Genomic DNA, 16,863 nt, shown 5'->3' on the forward strand with positions numbered 1-16,863 from the left:
TGGAGCGTCTCACTCAGGCTGGCCAGGAAGAGATTCGCCAACGCCGCATCGTTCCAACTAGTGGCCGCCGCGAGGGTGCGGAAGTCGATGGAGTGGTCTGCCGCGGTCTTCCGTCCCTGGCGCAGAGCAATCAGTCTCTGGGATGGCTCCTGGTCGCTGGATGCGTGTTGGAAAACCTTCCGAATCTCGTCGATGAAGGCCGGGTAACGAGGAGGAGATGAACCCCCGGTCCACACTGCAGTAGCCCAGTCCAATGCCTTCCCCTTCAGCAGTCCCATCACATAGCCTATCCGACGGTCGTCGCTGTTGTAGGTCTGGGGCTGTTGCCTGAATACGAAGTCACATTGGAGTAGGAAAGCCTTGCACCTCTCAGGTTCTCCACCGAACCTCTCCGGGGGGGGTTGTTGGGGCTCCCGGAATTGCCAGGTTTGCATGGGGTTGAACGCTGGGGATGTGGGTGGGTGGGTAGGCTCCTCCCGTGGTTGTAGCAGGACCGCAACAGCGAGCTTCTTCATCTCCGCACACAGTTCACGAATCTCCAGGTGAAGCTCGGAGATTCCTTGTGAATGCTGCTGGACGATGGCTCCTTGTTCCTGGAGGGCGTGGAACATGGCAGTAGAGTCAGCAGGGTCCATTGTGGCGAAATTGTTCTGAGATGGGTGCGTGGGGGTTGGACCCAAAATGCACGACTCAGAAACAATAGTAATATAAAGACCCCTCAGGGATTTATTCGGGACGAATCCCAGGAGAGTAGTCAACACAAGCAAAGTCCATACACGTAGATCCAGCCAAACAAAAAGTAAACAAACAAAAAGCACGGTGCCGAGGGAAGAGGCAAACTCGTAGTCGGTAGACGTGCAGGGAGGTCCGGTAGCAGGAGAGCTGTCAGCGGGGCAGATGAACAGACGGACGGCAGGCAGAGGACGAAGCGGGAGTCGAAACCATGAAACAATCAGCGAAGCAAAAGTACAAAAACGGTAGGCAAGGACGAAGTCAAAAAACAAACGATGGTCACAAAACAGAAATCAATAAACAATGGTCGGTAAACAGGCGTGGATCGTAACGTGTAATCAAACAGTAAATAATGCTCAAGAGTTGCGTGGTAAACAGAGGCAGACAATTTCGCAGTGAACAGTTGCGCGACTGGGCTATAAATGCAGGTGTAGACAGGTGTAGACAATTAGTTAGAGCGTAGCAAGGAAATGGAAAACAGGTGCGATGGATGACAAGTTTAACAAGGAGATTAGTAATCGTTAGTAATAAACCTATCCTGCCCTAGCATTAGTAAATTAGTAAATGACATGCACGAGAAACGTACGGTAACATGAACACATGATTAGTTTGTTAGTCTCTACCCAATCCTGATCTAGCGTTAGTAGTTTTAGTAAATAGACAAATAGAAACAATTAGGAAGTGAATGACAGAAGGAGAGAGAGAGAAAAGGCGGAACGCAAGGTTTGCGGAAAAACATGTAAAAGTGTATGCATAAACCGTGACCAGTTAACGTAACAGTAAACATAAATCAAAACATGACACAACGCGAAACTAAGACGATAACCACTAAACATAACCAGGAATATAATCGTAACGAAACATAACTAAACAACATGACGAACCTAGACAACATAATACATGATAAGACACTACGTGACTAAGACAACATAAATAAACATAAAACATGGCGAGACAGACCTGAAACGTGACAGATCTCCCAGTTATGTACTTAGAACCATCTCAACATCCTCATTTCCTCTATTCAGGGCAGAACTGTTCTTACATCTGGAAAGGCAAACTTATATACTCAGTGACCACTATATTAGGTAGACCTGTATACCAGCTTGTTAATGGAAATATTGAATCAGCCAATAATGTGGCAGCACCTAAATGCCTAAAAGAATGCAGACATGGTCGAGAGGTTCAGTTGTTTTTCAGACCAAATCTCAGGATGGGGAAGAAATGTGATCTAAGTGACTGGTTGATGTTGGTGCCAGACAGGGTGGTTTGAGTATCTGCTGATCTCCTGGGGTTTTCATGCACAACAGTCTCTAGAGTTTGTGGAGAATGGTGCGAAAAACTAAAAACATCAAGTGAGCAGCAGTTCTGCGGGCAGAAACACCTTGTTAATGAGAGAGGTCAGAGGAGAAAGGCCAGACTGGTCAAAGCTGACAGGAAGTCGACAGTAACGCAAACTACTACACATTACAGCAGTAGAACAGCATCTCTTAACACACAACGTGTCAAACCTCTCAGTAGATAGGCTACAGCAGCAGAAGACCAATAAGTCTAATAAATGCCTAAAACAGTGCTCACTGAGTGTATATAGTGCTATTATTTCAATTTGAGTATCTCTATCTCTCTCTCTCTCTCTATCTCTCTCTCTCTCTCTCAGGCAGGGAGGATGTGAGGCTGGTGAATGGTAGCAGCCCCTGTGCTGGGAGAGTGGAGTTTTACCATCGGGGAGAGTGGGGGACAGTGTGTGATGATTGGTGGGACATGAGTGATGCTGGGGTGGTGTGCAGACAGCTGGGCTGTGGAGATGCTGTAGATGCACTAGGAGAGGGTCACTATGGACCAGGGTCTGGGAGAATATGGATGGGTGCTGTGTCCTGCAGTGGATCAGAATCCTCACTGAAGCAGTGTGAGTCACTAGGATGGGGTAAACATCACTGTGATCATGGAGAGGATGCTGGAGTGATCTGCTCAGGTTGGACTCAGCTCTTACAATAGTCTTATACCAAACGGCACTTTGGATTTAAATGAGGATATGTACATTTTTAAAAGCAAACTTATATTACATGTGTCTAAAACATAGTATTTCATTTTTTTATGTTGTGTTATAAACTGATGTGTGCATTGTGCCATTCACTGAACTAACAAGAGTTTGCACAGTTGCAACAGACTCATGTTTATGTTCTGTCTTTTTATGTTGCTCTTATTTTGTAAATGTGATTGGCTCATCTCCTAAAGAGGTTTACAGGTAATTGTCTCACCTCAGACTGCAGTAGACGTGTGATTGGCTCATCTCACACTCCATGTATAATAGCTGTGCAGTCCTGTGTTCAGACAGCTGTGCTGAATGTTGTCTCTGGAATAAGGTGCCGGCCATTGCTAATGATTCTCTCTTTATTCTCTGTTCAACTGCAGAGGTCAGGCTGGTGGGCGGGACTGACCTGTGCTCTGGGAGAGTAGAGGTGCATCATGGGAGCTCCTGGGGCACGGTGTGTGATGCTGACTTTGACCAGCAGGACGCAGAGGTTGTGTGCAGGGAGCTGGGCTGTGGGGCTCCTAAAGAGCTGCGTGGGGCAGCTGCATTCGGCCAGGGTGAGGGCCAGGTGTGGGCAGAGGAGATTCAGTGTACAGGCAACGAATCTCAGATTAACTTCTGCCCCACAGCACCCTCACAGAATCAACCCAGCACCCATGAAAACGATGTGGGCCTGGTGTGTTCTGGTAAGAGTCTTCTGTGCACTGTGAGAGTTTCTGTGATGCTGGGTGAATATAGCCCCTTAATAGGCCATATGAGTTTATATTTAACAAGGTCTTTATTCATTATACTGTGAAATGTTACATGTCAGTGTGTGTGAGTTTAATCAAGTGTGGAGTTTGGATGATCTCCCAGATATGTACTTAGAACCATCTCAACATCCTTATTTCCTCTATTCAGGGCAGAACTGTTCTTACATCTGGAAAGGCAAACTTATATACTCAGTGACCACTATATTAGGTAGACCTGTACACCAGCTTGTTAATGGAAATATTGAATCAGCCAATAATGTGGCAGCACCTAAATGCCTAAAAGAATGCAGACATGGTCGAGAGGTTCAGTTGTTTTTCAGACCAAATCTCAGAATGGGGAAGAAATGTGATCTAAGTGACTAGTTGATGTTGGTGCCAGACAGGGTGGTTTGAGTATCTGCTGATCTCCTGGGGTTTTCATGCACAACAGTCTCTAGAGTTTGTGGAGAATGGTGCAAAAAACTAAAAACATCTAGTGAGCAGCAGTTCTGCGGGCAGAAACACCTTGTTAATGAGAGAAGTCAGAGGAGAAAGGCCAGACTGGTCAAAGCTGACAGGAAGTCGACAGTAACGCAAACTACTACACATTACAGCAGTAGAACAGCATCTCTTAACACACAACGTGTCAAACCTCTCAGTAGATAGGCTACAGCAGCAGAAGACCAATAAGTCTAATAAATGCCTAAAACAGTGCTCACTGAGTGTATATAGTGCTATTATTTCAATTTGAGTATCTCTCTCTCTCTCTCTCTCTCTCTCTCTCTCAGGCAGGGAGGATGTGAGGCTGGTGAATGGTAGCAGCCCCTGTGCTGGGAGAGTGGAGGTTTACCATCGGGGAGAGTGGGGGACAGTGTGTGGTTATCGCTGGGACATGAGTGATGCTGGGGTGGTGTGCAGACAGCTGGGCTGTGGAGATGCTGTAGATGCACTAGGAGAGGGTCACTATGGACCAGGGTCTGGGAGAATATGGATGGGTGCTGTGTCCTGCAGTGGATCAGAATCCTCACTGAAGCAGTGTGAGTCACTCGGATGGGGTAAACATTACTGTGATCCTGGAGAGGATGCTGGAGTGATCTGCTCAGGTAGGACTCAGCTCTTACAATAGTCTTATACCAAACGGCACTTTGGATTTAAATGAGGATATGTACATTTTTAAAAGCAAACTTATATTACATGTGTCTAAAACATAGTATTTCATTTTTTTATGTTGTGTTATAAACTGATGTGTGCATTGTGCCATTCACTGAACTAACCAGAGTTTGCACAGTTGCAACAGACTCATGTTTATGTTCTGTCTTTTTATGTTGCTCTTATTTTGTAAATGTGATTGGCTCATCTCCTAAAGAGGTTTACAGGTAATTGTCTCACCTCAGACTGCAGTAGATGTGTGATTGGCTCATCTCACACCCTATGTATAATAACTGTGCAGTCCTGTGTTCAGACAGCTGTGCTAAATGTTGTCTCTGGAATAAGGTGCTGGCCATTGCTAATGATTCTCTCTTCATTCTCTGTTCAACTGCAGAGGTCAGGCTGGTGGGCGGGACTGACCTGTGCTCTGGGAGAGTAGAGGTGCATCATGGGAGCTCCTGGGGCACGGTGTGTGATGCTGACTTTGACCAGCAGGACGCAGAGGTTGTGTGCAGGGAGTTGGACTGTGGGGCTCCTAAAGAGCTGCGCGGGGCAGCTGCATTCGGCCAGGGCGAGGGCCAGGTGTGGGCAGAGGAGATTCAGTGCAGAGGCAACGAATCTCAGATTAACTTCTGCCCCACTGCACCCTCACAGAATCAACCCTGCTCCCATGGAAACGATGTGGGCCTGGTGTGTTCTGGTAAGAGTCTTCTGTGCACTGTGAGAGTTTCTGTGATGCTGGGTGAATATAGCCCCTTAATAGGCCATATGAGTTTATATTTAACAAGGTCTTTATTCATTATACTGTGAAATGTTACATGTCAGTGTGTGTGAGTTTAATCAAGTGTGGAGTTTGGATGATCTCCCAGATATGTACTTAGAACCATCTCAACATCCTTATTTCCTCTATTCAGGGCAGAACTGTTCTTACATCTGGAAAGGCAAACTTATATACTCAGTGACCACTATATTAGGTAGACCTGTACACCAGCTTGTTAATGGAAATATTGAATCAGCCAATAATGTGGCAGCACCTAAATGCCTAAAAGAATGCAGACATGGTCGAGAGGTTCAGTTGTTTTTCAGACCAAATGTCAGAATGGGGAAGAAATGTGATCTAAGTGACTGGTTGATGTTGGTGCCAGACAGGGTGGTTTGAGTATCTGCTGATCTCCTGGGGTTTTCATGCACAACAGTCTCTACAGTTTGTGGAGAATGGTGCGAAAAACTAAAAACATCTAGTGAGCAGCAGTTCTGCGGGCAGAAACACCTTGTTAATGAGAGAGGTCAGAGGAGAAAGGCCAGACTGGTCAAAGCTGACAGGAAGTCGACAGTAACGCAAACTACTACACATTACAGCAGTAGAACAGCATCTCTTCACACACAACGTGTCAAACCTCTCAGTAGATAGGCTACAGCAGCAGAAGACAAATAAGTCTAATAAATGCCTAAAACAGTGCTCACTGAGTGTATATAGTGCTATTATTTCAATTTGAGTATCTCTATCTCTCTCTCTCTCTCTCTCTCTCTCTCTCTCTCTCTCTCAGGCAGGGAGGATGTGAGGCTGGTGAATGGTAGCAGCCCCTGTGCTGGGAGAGTGGAGGTTTACCATCGGGGAGAGTGGGGGACAGTGTGTGGCCGTGGCTGGGACATGAGGGATGCTGGGGTGGTGTGCAGACAGCTGGGCTGTGGAGATGCTGTAGATGCACTAGGAGAGGCTCACTTTGGACCAGGGTCTGGGAGAATATGGCTGGGTGCTGTGTCCTGCAGTGGATCAGAATCCTCACTGAAGCAGTGTGAGTCACTCGGATGGGGTAAACATTACTGTGATCCTGGAGAGGATGCTGGAGTGATCTGCTCAGGTAGGACTCAGCTCTTACAATAGTCTTATACCAAACGGCACTTTGGATTTAAATGAGGATATGTACATTTTTAAAAGCAAACTTATATTACATGTGTCTAAAACATAGTATTTCATTTTTTTATGTTGTGTTATAAACTGATGTGTGCATTGTGCCATTCACTGAACTAACCAGAGTTTGCACAGTTGCAACAGACTCATGTTTATGTTCTGTCTTTTTATGTTGCTCTTATTTTGTAAATGTGATTGGCTCATCTCCTAAAGAGGTTTACAGGAAATTGTCTCACCTCAGACTGCAGTAGATGTGTGATTGGCTCATCTCACACCCTATGTATAATAACTGTGCAGTCCTGTGTTCAGACAGCTGTGCTAAATGTTGTCTCTGGAATAAGGTGCTGGCCATTGCTAATGATTCTCTCTTCATTCTCTGTTCAACTGCAGAGGTCAGGCTGGTGGGCGGGACTGACCTGTGCTCTGGGAGAGTAGAGGTGCATCATGGGAGCTCCTGGGGCACGGTGTGTGATGCTGACTTTGACCAGCAGGACGCAGAGGTTGTGTGCAGGGAGTTGGACTGTGGGGCTCCTAAAGAGCTGCGCGGGGCAGCTGCATTCGGCCAGGGCGAGGGCCAGGTGTGGGCAGAGGAGATTCAGTGCAGAGGCAACGAATCTCAGATTAACTTCTGCCCCACTGCACCCTCACAGAATCAACCCTGCTCCCATGGAAACGATGTGGGCCTGGTGTGTTCTGGTAAGAGTCTTCTGTGCACTGTGAGAGTTTCTGTGATGCTGGGTGAATATAGCTCCTTAATAGGCCATATGAGTTCATATTTAACAAGGTCTTTATTCATTATACTGTGAAATGTTACACGTCAGTGTGTGTGAGTTTAATCAAGTGTGGAGTTTGGATGATCTCCCAGATATGTACTTAGAACCATCTCAACATCCTAATTTCCTCTATTCAGGGCAGAACTGTTCTTACATCTGGAAAGGCAAACTTATATACTCAGTGACCACTATATTAGGTAGACCTGTACACCAGCTTGTTAATGGAAATATTGAATCAGCCAATAATGTGGCAGCACCTAAATGCCTAAAAGAATGCAGACATGGTCGAGAGGTTCAGTTGTTTTTCAGACCAAATGTCAGAATGGGGAAGAAATGTGATCTAAGTGACTGGTTGATGTTGGTGCCAGACAGGGTGGTTTGAGTATCTGCTGATCTCCTGGGGTTTTCATGCACAACAGTCTCTACAGTTTGTGGAGAATGGTGCGAAAAACTAAAAACATCTAGTGAGCAGCAGTTCTGCGGGCAGAAACACCTTGTTAATGAGAGAGGTCAGAGGAGAAGGGCCAGACTGGTCAAAGCTGACAGGAAGTTGACAGTAATGCAAACTACTACACATTACAGCAGTAGAGAAGAGCATCTCTGAACATACAACGTGTCAAACCACTAAGTGGATAGGCTACAGTAGCAGAAGACCAATAAGTCTAAAAAATAAGTCTAATAAATACCTCTGTTGCACAAGTGGGGTGACATTGGCTCAGGAGGTATGAGCAGTTGTCAGGCAGTCGGAGTGTTGCTGTATCAATCCCCACTCTGGGTGTGTCGAAGTCTTAAGACTGAGCAAGACACCCCCATTTGCTCTTGAAAAGCTGGTTGGTGCCTTGCATGGCAGCCAATCGGTGTTGGTGTGTGAGTGTGAGTGTGTGAATGAGAAGCATGAACTGTACAGCGTTTGGATGAATGCGTGATACAAATGCAGACCATTTCCCATTCATCTGTCATGTGACAGACAGAGCTCATGTCACTGGTGTACAGTGTACAAAGCCAGGGAGATAGAGACTCGGGTGCACTCTGTGATCCTGCAGACACTGCTGGGGTCTTACCCTTTGAATCCACAGTGAAGGCGTTTACGCTGTGTTCAAAACTCAGCGCATCATCGGCTTGACACCAGAAGTCATTCATTCCAATGGAGAATGGTTATTGGACAGTTACGCTCCTGCGCCCCCTTGTGGCCAATATTTATGCTGGCCAACGGATGACGTGTTCTTTGGATTTTTCCAAACTTTGTGTTGTTGGCGGACCATCAGATTAACCGGAAGTAAAGAAAATCACAGTGTGCTCACAGAGAAAATCGGGCATGCAATGCATTCCATTAATTTCCTATGGAGAGGCTTGCGGTGCGTGAAGTTTGCAGTCCAGTGAGTGCCGTGTACGTTTGGCGGTTCTGTATTTACATATCGTGATCTGCCCATGCAAATCAACTGAGTCCAGCACTGCTCGCATGGCTCACAAAACTAGGATCAAACTTTCAAACTAGATGTTGCAGGTAAAATATGAATCAGCATGTCTATGTTGTTTATTTTGCTCTTCAGATGTTTTCAAAAACATATTTTAATGGACTGTTTAAGAGGAATAGGACCTGCCATATTGTTCCATTTTGCCAAAACTCTCTCCCTCCTCTCTCTCTCCCTCCTTCTCTCTCTCTCTCTCTCTCTCCCTCCTTCTCTCTCTCTCTCCCTCTCTCTCTCTCTCTCTCAGGCAGGGAGGATGTGAGGCTGGTGAATGGTAGCAGCCTCTGTGCTGGGAGAGTGGAGGTTTACCATCGGGGAGAGTGGGGGTCAGTGTGTGGTGATGACTGGGACATGAGGGATGCTGGGGTGGTGTGCAGACAGCTGGGCTGTGGAGATGCTGTAGATGCACTAGGAGAGGCTCACTTTGGACCAGGGTCTGAGAGAATATGGATGGCTTATGTGTACTGCAGTGGATCAGAATCCTCACTGAAGCAGTGTGGGTCACTAGGATGGGGTAAACATCGCTGTAATCATGGAGAGGATGCTGGAGTGATCTGCTCAGGTAGGACTCAGTGTTATTCAGCTCTTACCAATGTTCTTTAAAAACCCACACATTACAACAGTGGTATGCAGAAGAGCTTCACTGAACACACAACAAATCATAGGATAGGCTACAGCAGTAGAAGTCCAAAGAAAAGTCTAATAAAAACCTTATGAAGTGCTCACTGAGTGTGAGCACTTTATTAGGTATACATTAGACTCATCTTTTAGACTGGAGTCTTCTGCTCCTGTCGCCTATCCACTTAGAGCTTAGACGCGTTGTGTGTTCAGAGATGCTCTTCTGCAAACCACTGTTGTAATGTGTGGTTATTTGCGTTACTGTCACCTTCCTGTCAGCTTTGACCAGTCTGGCCCTTCTCCTCTGACCTCTCTCATTAAAAAGGCATTTATGCCCACAGAAATGCTGCTAATTGGACTTCTTTTTGGTTTTTGCACCATTCTTTGCGAATGCTCGAGACAAGTGTGTAGGAAAATCATTTTGTGTTTCTGAGATAATCAAACCACCCTGTCTTCCACCATCGTCTTTGTAATGGACAGGTTTAACATCTTCATCATCACTGCCACCGTGATCAGCACCATAGAGTATATATATTTATTTTATTAATTAACAAAGGAATACCGTAAGAATTCAGTATACAGGGAATAGTGTACAAACAGAACAAAAACAAAAGAGCCAGGGGTATATCACACTCGAAAAATATAAGATATAACATTAAGTGCTTTGATAGCCTTTTTCTTTGTTGAATTAGAAAGTAGTTACACATATTGTTCGACATCTTTCATGAGAACAACAAAGTAAGGTTTTTTATTACTAAATTTACATTGATGAATGAAACATTTTGCCAGCATCAATATCAAATTTATTTTTCCCAAAATAAATTAAATTATTTAAAGATATTATCAATGACAAATCTGCAAAGGTCTTGCCACAATTTCTTGGTGTGAGAACAATGTCAAAATAGGCATAAAACTGTTTCTGGATATTCATCACAAAAAGAGCAGTTTGTGTTTATGTCTCTTTTAATTGTTTTGCATATGGCAGGGTAGTATTTATGGCCGGATAGTATTTATGAATCATTTTGAAGGACACCTCCTTAACCTTATCCACAATGAGGTATTTATGGGGAAGCATCCAGACTTTCTTCCAATACATGGAATTTACAAACCGATTCCAATATGCGGTGACATACAGAACAGAGACAACATCTCTGAAAAATGGCACGTCGAACTCACGTGTCGTCTCGTAGATCAGAGCGGTTATGCGTCACTGAAGCGTCCTAGGAATGCCATGCCCCCTTTCTGCAGCACATTTCAGCTGCTCCCATTGAAATCAGTAGTAAAAGAGTCATAGTACTACAACGACAAAGAGCAAAAACAGAAAAAGCTATAAAAACGCCACAAAATAAGTTGCAGCGTTGTGATCTGCACTGCCATTGGAAACCCCTGTTTTTCCTTTTTGTACGTTTGCCACGTCAGATTATATATGATTTGTTTTATGCTAAAAATAGCTACAATGGGGAGCCTCACAGACGCGCCACATCGGTTGCAGGTTGCCATCGATAGGCCACTGATTACTGAATCTCGAGTTTCATTATTAACAATAAAAAACGCATGGTGGTTGGTCTCGCTTTCTTGCTTTTTATATGCAATTTGCACAAGAGGGCATCGAAGAAACACGATCATGAAAGTATTAAATATATCCGTTCTTTAGTTTTGGATAGGTAAGCGTTTTAAATGTATTGTCCTGTTTTCAACCGGTTGAGAATGTTCTCCTTGCAGTGCATCACATGAGGACGTGAGCAAGCTAAATAATTTGGTTTCATGAGGACGTTAACTTAAATGTATGGGTGTTTTTATCTTAACTTGGCTAGCTAGCAAGCAAAAATGATTATTGGATAAGCCAGCATCCTTACCTTAGCTATCAATCATAGTTGAAATAGTAAGTTAGCTAGCTTGTGAAAACTCACAGCGCGAGCGTCTATCATGGAGGTAGCTATGGTAACAAACCACAATGTGTGGAAAGTGGGGACACGGTCTATCAATCATAGCTAATTGATGTACATTTGTTTTATTGTTGCCTAAAGACAACTGGCAAGTGTCACATTCAACCACCATGTTACTGTTTAAATCAACAGAATGCAGTCCTCTCTGTTCTGATAGAATGGGAAATCATAATGCTTTAGCTCTTAGCCGTAACCCTAACCAGCTCCACTGCAGTCATATCTGCATTACCATAGCACAGGGGTGTCTAATCTTATCTGTAAAGGGCCAAGGTGGGTTCAGGTTTTTGTTTTAGCCCGTCAGAATTGGGGTATCGTAGTGCTGGGGAAAAACAAGAACTCACGCTCACACCGGTCCTTTTTGGATAAGATTGGGGGCGACATTGGCTCAGGAGGTGAGAGCAGTCGTCTGCCAGTCGGGGGGTTGCTGGTTGATCCCCTGGGTGTGTCGAAGTGTCCCTGAGCAAGACACCTAACCCCCAGATGCTTCTGATGAGCTGGCTGGTGCCTTGCACGGTAGCCATTTGCTGTTGGTGTGTATGTGTGTGTGTGAATGGATGAATGAGAACCATCAATTATACAGTGTTTTGGATAAAGGCGCGATATAAATGCAGACCATTTGCCATTTGATTAGACACCCCTGATCTAGCAGTTAGAGCGTTGACCCCGCCCACACCTACTCTGAGGCGGTCACATGGTTTCCCAGTACATGGATGAGTGAAATGCGCTCAGCTGAATACCAGGTTAAAGCCCGTTTGCACTGTATGTTTGATGAGAACATTATTATGAGGGAGAAGCTCAGTCTGTTCTCTGTCTTACAGAGACACCCCAGGCTGTCTTGACGGTCTCTCCACATGGGCGGATATATAGAGGACAAGCTGTCAGTCTCTCTTGTGAGGTCACAGTGCCCTCTGCTGGCTGGGAATATTACTGGTACAAAGGAGATGGATCAAGTGGCACTGCCCTCATTGCCAGTACAGCTGAAGGCTCGTACACCCTCAGTGCTGCAGCTCTTGCACACACCGGGGAGTACAGCTGCAGAGCAGGGAGGAGCAACCCAGTCTGGTACACAGAGTACAGTCACCCTGTCCACATACAGGTAACAGGTGAGTGCTGTTACACAGAGCACAGTCATCCTGTCCACATACAGGTAACAGGTGAGTGCTGGTACACAGAGTACAGTCACCCTGTCCACATACAGGTAACAGGTGAGTGCTGTTACACAGAGTACAGTCACCCTGTCCACATACAGGTAACAGGTGGGGGCTGATATGCCTCTGTGTGTAAAACTTGCAAGGTCCCATAATGCAGTGGGTATAACTGAAAAATCACATAATTTCTGGTAATTCTGGTATCCTGTTTGTTCAATAACTGCCAACAAACTTTTCCAGTGTTCATTATTGAATATCTTTTCAAAATAGTATTCATAAAATAATTCCATCTGCCTCTGTCCCTCTGTGAGGGTGATTTGTTTTCTCCACAGTCATAAATATACACTGGTGTGAAGACGGAACAGTGACCCAGTCTGTCTGCTTCCCACAGCACTGCCTAAGGCCACTCTGGATGTAGAGCCAAAATGGCATCCACTGTACACTGTATTACATTATGCTGCATACACTTACTGTAGCAGATGCATTACAGTACACTGCATACACTTACTGTAGCAGATGCATTACAGTACACTTACTGTAGCAGATGCATTACAGTACACTTACTGTAGCAGATGCTTATGTTCAGAGTGACGTTCAGCACAGGAGCAATGTATAGCAGTATGCATCCCTCATCTCTGTGTCTCCACAGGCAGAGTGATGTGTGGTCTGGGTGCTGCTCCTCTCCTGCTGGCCACCATTGTACTGTGTGTGAAATGGTACAGGAGACCAGGTGATGTGCTTTCACTGGGATGCACACTTACTCTCTAAAACATGATGTGTGTTTCAGGGCTCAGGCTGCAGCTCTGCTCACTCACAGTTCTCTCTCATCTGTTGTGTCTGTACGTGTTTGTTGATGTACAGGGCCGTCTAATGAACCAGCTGTCCGCTACACTGGAGGGAATGTGGAAATTGCCATATAAAACACACAGAGGCTGGGTCCGTGTACTTATGTGAAATGAGAATGAAGTCTGAGAGCTCAGGACTCTTTTTTCATCATTGTGATGTTTCTCAGCTTGCAGGAGGGGAAATTGGGGGTGCAGTCATGGGGGCATTTTAGGGAATGGGAACAGGAAGATGTTGTGTCTTTAGAGTGCAGCATCTGTACAATATAAGCAGAGTTTCTGATTCATCTGGGCTGCACTTGTGATCTTCGTGTAGTCAGTTTGCTTTGATTGCTGTATGTTTGTTCTAGGTTAGGTCACTGAACTTTATGTTTGATGCAGTAAATTGACATAAATTGACTGAAATTGAATATGTATGTCACCATGTGTCTGTATGTATTAAATTGGATAGATGTTAAACTCTGTGTTACATTGTTTTTAAAGTGTAATGTAGCTCTGTTACTCTTTTTTATTCTAAAAAAAATAAAAAAACAATGTTCTATACCCATCCCTGCAATAATTTTTCCAAGCAAATGAATAATAACATAATAACATAAGTAAAATAAGTCTTTTAAGCCTCACTTGAAATATCATATTAATGCATAGCCATTAATATGCTGGTATTGCTGAAGACAAAAATCTGTATAATTCTCTCTCAAAATCTGTATAATTCTTCAATATGTGGAATCCAAATGTCTAAAAATATGGGATGTTGATGATAATATTTGGCAAAAGATTTTTGAAAGTTGCGCGGTGGGGCCTCCATGGATTGGATTTGTTAATCCAGCACATCCCACAGATGCTCCATCGGATTGAGATCTGGGAGATTTGGAGGCCAGGGCAACACATTGAACTCTTTGTCATGTTCCTTAAACCATTCCGCTTTCGACAGTAGACAGAGGTCAGAATGGGCACTCTGACTGACATATGTAACATGGTGTGTTGTGACACATTCATCACGTAGCCATCATTAAAATAGTCTGTGACTTGTGCCACAGTAGCCCTTGTGTCAGTTTGGACCAGATGGTATGGCCTTTGTTGCCTGTAGACGGTTCATGGATTGTCCCTCCTTGGACCACTGTAGGTAGGTGCTCACCACTGCTGACCGGGAGCGTTTCGGAGTTGCTCTGACCCAGTCGTCCGGCAATAACCATTTGGCCCTTCAGGTCACACAGGTCTTTACGTCTGCCCATTTCCCCCGCCTTCAACACGTCTACCAAGGCTTCACCACCTAGCGATAGCCTTATGTAAAATTATTTAGAAAATGTTTCTGTATTTGATTCACTGAAAATGTGGCAGACTCTCTTCACTGAAAACAAAACCATCACAAATGTGAAACATTAAAAACCAGAGCACATACTCCCAGGGATGAACACAATGTCATTAAATAGTTGATGCAAAGGTGTTCCAGATAAGTGTCCTACTTTACCACTTATAACTGAGTTGTTGGAACCATCCTTCCCCATCTGCAGGGGACCACGGCTGAGTGCAGAAGATGCCTCTTCTAAAAAGATAGGTTCACAGTGACAATTTATCTGCCTCTTCTGTGGAAATCATTTTCACTTTTCCAGTCTTTACCCTGTTGCATGTCATTAGGGTGTCTTCCATTTACCAGATACTTTCATCCAGAGGGAATTAAAGTATAAACACAGGTGCAAAGATCAGGGAAGGAAGTGCAGTAATTCTCTGTAGGGAAAGTATCATCCCGAGAGAGCCAACGTATCTGCAAAAATGGCGTTTTACAAACCACAGGGGTCTAAATTTCCTGTTTGAGTGACAATTTAGCCAGGAAATGCAACAGAATGTTGAAACAGTTTTTTACCAAACTGCAATAAAAATGCACATAACCCCAGTCCACTTTTACTTATTTTCTGTACAAAGTAGATGTTGGTAATTACATTTTGACTTTGTCCTTTTTTGTGACGGTACGGAACTTCTGATATCTGCAAGTGCAACTCTCAGGCTTTTTAACACCATATCAGCATTCTCCTTCCAATTATCAGGGCTGTGAAACAGTTTTTGTGTCTGACAAAGTAAAAGGTTTTTCTCCCCCTTGTGGCCAACATGTGTCCCTGCAGTCTGTAGGGGCTTCTTCTCCCTGAGAGATGAGCGCTGTCACAGGAGTGTCATCTGTTTAATCAGTCATGTGACAGGCCTCACTGGCAGAGATCATATCACTGGTGTCCAGTGCACAAAGCAAGGCAGATAGAGCGCACCCTGGTGGTGTCCCTGTGTTCCTGCAGACACTGCTGGGGTCATCCTTTAGGTTCCATCCTGTATAGCATATAATCTTCACTTCTTTAGGCAGTGTTGGCCAATGATAGATGTCAAAATAGTAGGAATAACAGTAGCAATATACTTATTTTGCACTTGCCTGATTTATTTCCAACATGTGGAATATGTCCTCTTTGGGTATTACTCTGCATAGCTTGCCCACAGACTGTCGATACATAGCATACAGTTTGTAAACTGTGATTGATTGATAGATAGCCAGCTGTATGTCATTCTGGATAAAAGTGCAGCAGCAGATACATCCCCTGCAGTATGTACTATATGGGCTTATACATTGTTTCGCTTTCTGCACTCCAGCACATTGGATTTGAAACAAAACTGTCATTTTCAAAAAACTGGCCACACTGTGCGTGTGCTGAAGACCACCAACATACTTCCTGTCTACTGAAAAAAAAACATTTCCTCCCCACCAACAGGGCAGAAACCAATAGTGCTCACAGTGACCTGCAGAAAAACTTGCAAACGAGTTGTATCCAGTATATACTGCTATTGAAAAACTAGAGACTTCTGCACTTGTTTTTCTGAACATATTGTTTGGTGTCAGACATATGGAAGAAGCTCCATACCACAGTGTGGAAAGCACTGATCTTGAACTGCACAGGACTGGGGGGAGGGCGGTGGCTGGAGGTATATTATCACTGTAGATATGCCCAGGGCCGTATTAAGGTTTTACTCTGTCATAAGCACGGGCCATTTCTATGTTTGCAAATACATACCCATATATGGGCAAAGAGCAGAGTGCTCACATGCAGCTGGCCGGCTACTCTATAAAACATCATAATATCTTTAAAAAGATATATTCAATGGTATCTGTAATTATGAAATCAGAAGACTAATAATATTATCCGCTGCCAACTGCATTGTCACACGCACTAGCTTCATATATCAATGCAATGTTCATTTATGCGCTCTCTTGGGAGAGAGTGAAGAGCCTACTGCCACTCTCTGCACTGACAGCTTGTCATTTTCTCTGTGAACCCGATGTAACGTAGTCACCTAATCATAATCAGCGGTGAGTTGCATTTTCTGTGGGCTATTTCACATATTAGCTATCTAATTAACACATTAAGTTCTATCAGTGTTTACCCGGTTTGCATTTTTTGAAATGGTTTCTGAGTATTAAATATTGTGGGAGCTGGCTTAATGGTATGGGTAACAGTAAGCCTATGTTTGTTGAATT

General features: G+C 44.4%; 1 long non-coding RNA gene across 1 annotated transcript; it reads left to right on the plus strand.

Moving 5' to 3' along the window:
• The first annotated feature begins 12,578 nt into the window (after window positions 1-12,578).
• LOC133122652 (uncharacterized) lies at window positions 12,579-13,811 on the plus strand. The gene is made up of 3 exons (XR_009708125.1): window positions 12,579-12,618; window positions 13,160-13,240; window positions 13,372-13,811. It is a non-coding gene; the product is annotated as an uncharacterized LOC133122652 (long non-coding RNA).
• Window positions 13,812-16,863: the final 3,052 nt, after the last annotated feature.

This window comes from Conger conger, chromosome 2 (genome assembly GCF_963514075.1).
Source record: "Conger conger chromosome 2, fConCon1.1, whole genome shotgun sequence".
Lineage (NCBI taxonomy): Eukaryota > Metazoa > Chordata > Actinopteri > Anguilliformes > Congridae > Conger > Conger conger.